Source organism: Dipodomys merriami, unplaced genomic scaffold, assembly GCF_024711535.1.
Source record: "Dipodomys merriami isolate MVZ:Mamm:240054 unplaced genomic scaffold, mDipMer1.0.p SCAF_1, whole genome shotgun sequence".
NCBI lineage: Eukaryota > Metazoa > Chordata > Mammalia > Rodentia > Heteromyidae > Dipodomys > Dipodomys merriami.
In genome coordinates, this window is record NW_027202270.1 from 33,284,118 (window position 1) to 33,292,403 (window position 8,286).

Below are 8,286 nucleotides of genomic sequence, written 5' to 3' on the forward strand. Positions count from 1 at the left end.
TTTAAGTGGATGTTGAGATAGGGAAAGAAATGACAGTATCTTTTTGCGTATGTTTATTCTGAAATATCATTTTAAATAACAAAATGGTAAAGTATAATGCTTACATCAGTAGTATTTCAAGTCAATGATACCAGCTTTCACTGGTTAAAGACACAAATGGAGGAGGAAAAGTAATAGTAATACTTCTTGCTGTCATTAATTTAGGATACACGATGCTCACATTTATTGTACTTCTAAGGCACTTTTTAAAAAATAAATTTTAAGTTGTGAAAATACTGTACAGAGAGGTTACAACTACACGAGCAAGGTAATGAGTACATTTCTCATCAAGTTTGTTGCCTTTGTTGTACTTTCCCTTCCACTCCCCAAATTATAGCAAGATCAAATACAGTGAAAAGGGGTTATACCGTGGGGGAAGGACATACAAAGCAACAAAAAATTCACATGGTACCTTATAAATAAGTTAGAAACAATAGCAAGAAAGAAAAAAACCACTTGTGTCCTTATCTTGTGGTTCACTTCACTTAACAACATCTTACCTTAACTTTTCTGCTTGTTTCAGACATATACTAGTTATTGCAAATAATGGAAACCATAGGACTTATGTTTCTTTGGGCCTGGCTTACTTCACTTAATAGAATTTTTTCCAAGTCTTTCCATTTCCTAACCAATGGGGCAATGTCATTCTTTCTGATGGAGGAATAGAATTCCATTGTGTATATATACCACATTTTCTTGATCCATTCATCTACTGAGGGGCATCTGGGTTGGTTCCATATCTTAGTTATGGTAAATAATGCTTCAATAAACATAGTTGTGCTGGTAGCCTTAGTATGGCCTTGTTTGTGATCATTCGGGTAAATGCCCATAAGTGGGATTGCTGGGTCAGAGGGGAGCTCTATGTGGAATCTTTGAGGAGCCTCCATACTACTTTCCAAAGTGGTTGAACAAGTATATACTCCCACCAACAATGCAGTAGGGTTCCCTTCTGTCCACATCCCCTCCAGCATCTGTTGTAATTAGAGTTCTTAATTATAGCCATTCTAACTGGGGTGAGGTACTATCTCAATGTTGTTTTGATATTCATTTCTTTAATGGCTATAGAGGTTGAACATTTCTTCCTGTGTCTATTGGCCATCCTTCTTTCCTCTTCAGAGATTTAAAGAGAAACTTGTCTCATTCCTGAATTTAGAGGAAATGGCTTTAGTTTTTCACCATTATGTATAATGCTGGCGGTAGGTTTGTCATGTACAGCTTTTATTGTATTGAGGAATGTTCCCTGGATTCCTGTTTTTCCAGAGCCTTCATCATAAAGGGGTATTGGATCTTGTCAAATGCTTTTTCTGCATCTATTTAGATAACCATGTGGTTCTTATCCTTGCTCTTGTTGATGTAATGAATTATATTAATTGATTTGTGTATATTGAACCAGCTTTGCATCCCTGAAATGAATCCTGTTTGATCGTGGTGTCTGATTTTTTTTTTTTGGATGAATTGTTGAAGTTGATTGGCCAAAATTTTGTTGAGAAGTTTTGCATTGATGCTCATCAAAGAAATGGGTCTATAGTCCCTGCCTGGTTTTGGTATGAGGGTTATGCTGGCTTCATAAAAAGTGTGTGGTAGTGAATTTTTTGCTTTCAATTTCTTTGAAGAGTTGGGGGAGTATTGGTGTGAGTTTTTCTTTGAAGGCCTTGTAGAATTGCACTGTAAATCCACCTGGTCCTGGGCTTTTCTTAGATGGGAGGTCTCTTATTTCTGCTTCTATTTCAATGCTTGATATGGGCCTGTTTCGTTGGTTTAATTCATCTTGGTTTAGTTTTGGCATGTTGATATTTGCTAGTAAATCGTCCATTTCTTCCAGGTTGTCAAACATATTAGCATAAAATTTTGAGAAGTATTCCCTTATAATGTTCTGGACCTGGTTGTTTCTGTGGTGATGTTTTCATTCTCATCTCTGAGTTTGTTTATTTGGGTGGGTTCTCTTCTTTTTCTGATAAGATTTGCTAAGGGTCTGTCAATTTTGTTAATTTTTTTCAAAGAACCAGCTCTTTGTTTTGTTAATTCTATTTTTTTATTCTAATTCATTTAATTCTGATTTAATTTTAATTATTTCTTTCCATCTACTGGATTGGGGTTTAGCTTGCTTCTCTTTTTCAAGGAGAGAACTTCCAAAACATGCAAAAAGATAGGCCTATTCAGATACAAGAAGCTTTTAGAATCCTAAATAGACCAGACCAGAAGAGAACATCCCACTATCACATTGTAATCTGCACAGGATCAATTCAGACCAATGAAAGGAACCTTAAAGCTGTCAAGGAAAAAAATATCCATCACCTATAAAGGGAAACAAATAAGAATAATTTCAGGGGTGCTGGGAAGTTGTCTCAGTGGTAGAGTGCTTGCCTTGTATGCATGAGGCCCTGGGTTTGGTTCCTAAGCACACAAAAGCAGAAAAAGCCAGAAGGATCACGTTAAATAAATTTCCTAGACCATTCACTTCTGTTTCTAGGTCCTCCTCTATACCCATTATCCTCAGATTAGGTCTTTTTATGGTGTCTTTCAAATGTTGAATAGAGTTATTATATTTCTTGGATTTATCTTGGATAGTTGTATGTTCTTTCTCTATAATATCTAGGCTGTCTTCAATCCCCGAGATTTGATCTTCTGCATAGTCTAATCTACTGTCAATAGTTTCTACTTTGTTTTTTTATTTCCTTTCCTTCTAATTGGTCAACTTTGATGTCTTCAAATTCTTTGTTGGAGCTTTGTTTTAGATCTTGTATGAATTTCTTTACTTCTTCTAAGGGAATTTTTATCCATGCTGAGAATAATCATTTATAATTCAGCATTCTTTGGGCTTAGTTTAATAGCTTATGGACTTCTAATTCTAAATATTTATGTAACAAAAGACTTCTAAATCAATAGAAAAAAGGAGCAGCAATGATGTAAGCTTCTATATATGTGTGTGCATACGCATACATACATACATATATAAAAGCATACATATATACACACATACATTTGAAACATATGCTTGAATATGGTTACATTTATCAAAAAAGAAATTTATCATGTAATTCCATTTATATATACACCTCTTTGGTAGTAATAGGGTTTGAATAGCATCTCCCATTTTTTTGCCCTGACTGACCTTAAACTGTAATCCTCCTACAACTGTAATCCTCCTACCTATACCAGCCATATAACTGATGCTACAGACATGTGGCATGATCCTTGTGACCTTTGTCTCCTGGAAGGCACAGCTGGAATTATTTGTGTCTTCAATTATATTTGCCTCTCAATAATTTTATAATATCTAAGCTATTCATACTCTTCACTGAAACCTTAGTTACTTCATAAGGTACCATGACTTTTTAGTTACTCAAAGTATAACCACACAGAAAGAAACAAAATCACCTGCAATGTTTTCTTTCTTTCTTTCTTTCTTTCTTTCTTTCTTTCTTTCTTTCTTTCTTTCTTTCTTTCTTTCTTTCTTTCTTTCTTTCTTTCTCTTTCTTTCTTTCTTTCTTTCTTTCTCTTTCTTTCTTTCTTTCTTTCTTTCTTTCTTTCTTTCTTTCTTTCTTTCTTTCTTTCTTTCTTTCTTTCTTTCTTTCTTTCTTTCCTTTCTTCCTTTCGTGGGGTTTGAACTTTGGGCCTGGGTTCTGTCCCTCAGCTCTTCAGCTCAAGCAAGTGCTGTACCACTTGACCCACAACACCACTTCCAGTTTTCTGGTGGTTTATTGGAAATAAGGGTATCACAGACTTTTCTGCCTGGGCTGGCTTTGAACAGCAATTCTCTAATCTCAGCCTCTTGAGCAATTAGGATTACAGTTGTGAGCCACTGGTGCCAGGCCACAATATACTTTTAAAAAGAGAAAATAGCAGTATAATTTTTGCTTTCTTTTCCTCTATAAGGAATTATACTTGATATGTCAGAATTAATATATCAATGTGTTGCTTGTTTTGTCAGGAAGTGTTTTGACATATGGAAACAGAGCCCTAGTGGAAATATATTTTAGTCCTCTAGAGAGAAGTATATGATTTGATAGAGTAATCTGTTAATTAAAAATTTTAAATGTCTAGCAAAGCTATTCAGTTCTAAATCATATAGTTTCTGAATTTGAAGAACATTAAGAATGCAATGTGATTAGAAATTCCTTTCTTTTGTGTGTCAATGGTTTGAGAGCATAATTGATTTGACAACTATCCCATGAGTTACCCCTACAGCAGATGGTCCTTATCCTGTCTCTATAGCTGTCCAAGACTCTCAGAAAAGGACAACACAATATCATTCATGTGGGTGAGACTCTCAAAAAGGCTGCTCATTCAAATTACTTTCAAATGTGGGTTATATATTTTCACAAGGCAAATTCTGGTCTAATAAAAATACACAGATATGGGAAGAGTTGTGCAGGGATCCAAATGGTGTTGAGTTGCTATAAAAAAGTTTAAAATTCTGCAGTAGTAGTTTATGATACCTTCTAACTTGTTAAATGTTTTCTCCCCTGAACATAATATGAAGAATACTAATCTATTGAACAAATTTAATTGCTCCAAGAAATAAGTTTCATTCCCTACTCTGAAACAACCCATCAAACAACCCATAATTTACTCTGGTAAATGTCAAGAAACTGCTACATTTTCCTGAAAATACTTTAATAACTTTGAACATGTTCCATTTTAATATCCTAACCTGTAGTCTCATGTTCTTAGTGTTACTTTAAGAGACACAGTAAGTGTATAATTAAGAATATGTCTTGAATTTTTCAATAATCTTCAACCTATACATAAAATAAATTACAGATTACCAAGACACCAGAGTAAGAGTGAGAGTAATTTTCAGAAAAGTTTTATTAGCTTCCAAGCTGAAAGAAAAAAAAATGTACTTTTATAACAATGAAATATTCAGTAATTTTGAGTTCTTTTAGTAAAAGTACACTTAACATTTTGACATTGAATCTATTAGATTAAAATTAAATGCTAAAAGAGCAAAAATTATATCAGTTATTTGCATGTTTCTTAGAGCTATGTCTTAATAGAAAATTAAACCTATTTCTATAGGCTTTCCAAATCAATTACCCATCTTTGTAGTCTCACATTTTATTCTCATCCTCAATGTAATATTTCAGTAGCAAAAATACATAAACAAAATTGTCAGGACTTAATAAGATGAATTGCCCCTGTGAATATGTAAATATGTTGTTTGCATCAAGAATTCTGCTTGATCTTTAAGATATCCTTTTCTGATACCTATATTCTCAATCCTTATTCATTTTTGATGAAAGGCTGTTTGGAGGGCTCATTATACCCCTAGCTCTGGATCCTGGTCTGTACAGGAAGATGGCTCTATTTTTACTAGAAAGGACCCTGTATGGTGAATTTTTGAAGACACTCCTTGACCAGATTACTGTCCCCAGTGACTTAGTAAAATGTTGATGTAGGCACTGATATTGAGCAATTATGCAGATGAAATTCAAGTGACTTTTCTTTGACAATAAAATCATTAAATATAATTTTTATGTGGGATTAAGTCTTTGTTAGAAGTGAAAACATTCTATGACAACAGCTTTTAATCCTACTCATGTGTGATAACCTACTATATGTTTCTCTTTCCACATCTACTTATATATTTTAGAGTTGCCTATCCCATTGTTCCGAATGAGTAAACAAAGCCAATCTACATTCCCTCTGAGAAAGAGGTAAATATACAGCTGCCCACAATTGATACTGAACTGATGTAACAGAAATAAGTTAAAATATAACCCAGATGTTCATCCCTGAAAGGACTGATGTTCAAGATTCTTCATCAAGCTCACAAATGTGTCTTTATTTCAGTACAACTCCATCCCTACTGATGCCACTACCTTTACAGATAAAATACATAGGTCCCATAAATGTAGAAGCTTTTGTTTGTTGTTGTTCTCCAAGTTAGATTTTGGCCATTTTTCTGTTTCTAGATACAGCAAAGAAAATCTTGTGTACTGTTTCTAGATACAGCAAAGAAAATCTTGTGTACTGGGAATCTTAAGAACTTTACACGGAGCTCTAAGTTCATAATTAGATCTGGGTTCATTGCATATTTCAAATATCACTGTGAAAGAACAATTGTTCTTTACTAGGCTTTAAATAAAAAAAAAACTATTAAACAGTTGCACAAAAGTGTTTCTATTCAAAATGTCAACTTATGAGAACACTGCCTCCTGATCAGTGCCACCTATTTCATCATTCATTAGTTTTAATAGAAACATCTTTAAAATGCAACATGAATTTTCCCATGTTTCACATAAGAAATTTATAAAATTTTGTAAAAACAATTGAGACATGAATAGATGGAGTAAATGAACTAGAAATAAAGCTGAAACTAATTTATGGTGCTGGCTTTTTCCTCTAGTTTAAAATTTAATGGATACTAACTATAATCAAAAGTTGAAGTGAAAGAAAATGGAGTTAAGGCTTATGTGTTGATAATTTGGGATATTATATATGGGTTAAAATGAACCCTTAGATATGTATTTTAATGTTTTTTTTCTTTCATGCATTTGTTTCTAACGCATTTATAAGAGTATTTCTTTGTTGCTTTGTATGTCCCTCTCCCACAGTATAACCCCTGCTTTCACTGTATTTGATGTCGGTATTATTTGTGGAGGAGATGGGGAAAAACAAGTCATTTAAGGATACAGGTGGACCTGTTGCAACAATGAGAAGTACAAGTTGTCATGTCGAAAACGAACTTTACAACTTTGGTGTGGGGGAGGAGGGAGGAGGCTGGGAAGGAATGTGAAGTGTAAACAAAGGAGGAGGCTGCAATGATTGATAAGAAATGTACTCATTATCTTGCCCATGTAATTGTAACCCCTCTGTACAGTATGTTCACAAAAAATAAAAATAAAAAATAAAAAAACATAAACTCCTAATTTATAAGAATAAAGCATATAAAATAAATAAATATATATAAGCCTCTTTATCTTCTGATAATTTCCTTATAAACATAAACTACTTTATAAATTCTAAAAATGTCAGTGCTTTTGCAAAAAACAAAAAACAAAAAACTAATTGGCAAAGTTCTTCGACAATTTAATTTAAAAAGAAAAGTGACAAACCACATCAAATTGAATATTACTAAAGAGATTAAAGTTGTCAAATGATCTTAGACTGAATCCTAGAAAAGACATTACTAGGACAGTTGGTAAGAGTTACATTGGGTATGTAGATTAGTTTATATTAAAAACAGTACTAATTTCCCAATTTTATTTATCATGGTTTTGACTAAATTGCAAAATAAATTACTGAAAGATAATGAGACATATTTGTATAGCTTATTCTCTAATAATAAGTGAAGAATAATCAATAAACAATACTTGAGGTTCTTCATACTATTTTGCAAACTTGTTTTGAATTTTGAAATTACTTCAAATAATTATAAAAAAGATACTGAGATTCTGCTTTTCTGTAGAAAAACTGGTTAGAAAATATACCTCACTATAGCAGCTTCATCTAGACTTTAATACACCTGGTGCAATTTTATAGTCAAGCATTCTTTGAATTATGATGAACAGGATTGAAAAGCGAACTTTACAACTTTGGTGGGGGAGGGGAGATGGGAAGTCAAGGATGGTAAGGGGAAACAAAGGAGGAGGCAACAATGCTTGATAAGAAAGTACTCATTACCTTGCTCATGTAATTGTAACCCCTCTGTATGGTATTTTCACAATTAAAAACATTATTATTAATAATAATAAAGTTACATTAAAAATTGTGTGTGTGTGTGTGTGTGTGTGTGTGTGTGTGTGTGTGTGTGTATATGTGCATGACAGTACTGGAACTTGAAATCAGACCCTGTGTGCTGCCCTTGTGATTTCTGCTCAAGGATAATGCTCTGCTACTTGAGCCACAACTGCACTTCCAGCTTTATGGTGATTAATTGGAGATAAGGGTCTCATACATTTTCCTGCCTGGGCTGGCTTCAAACCTCCATCCTCAGATTTTTAGCTTCTTAAATAACTAGTCATGAGCCATTGGTGCCTTGCTGATTTAAAATCTGTTAAAAAATGCATTCTAATAATGTAGATTAAGTAAAATTTATAACTACAGTGCTATTTTAATCATTGATTTTTTAATACTCTGAGACTATATAATTTATAGTTATATATGTTTCTCATCTACAAAGTAATAGTTATCACATAATTTGTTATGATAATTACATGTAATTATGTATATAAAACCTCAAAATATAGACTAACCACAGTTAGCCCTCAATAAGTTATGGATATATCTATAATAAAAATC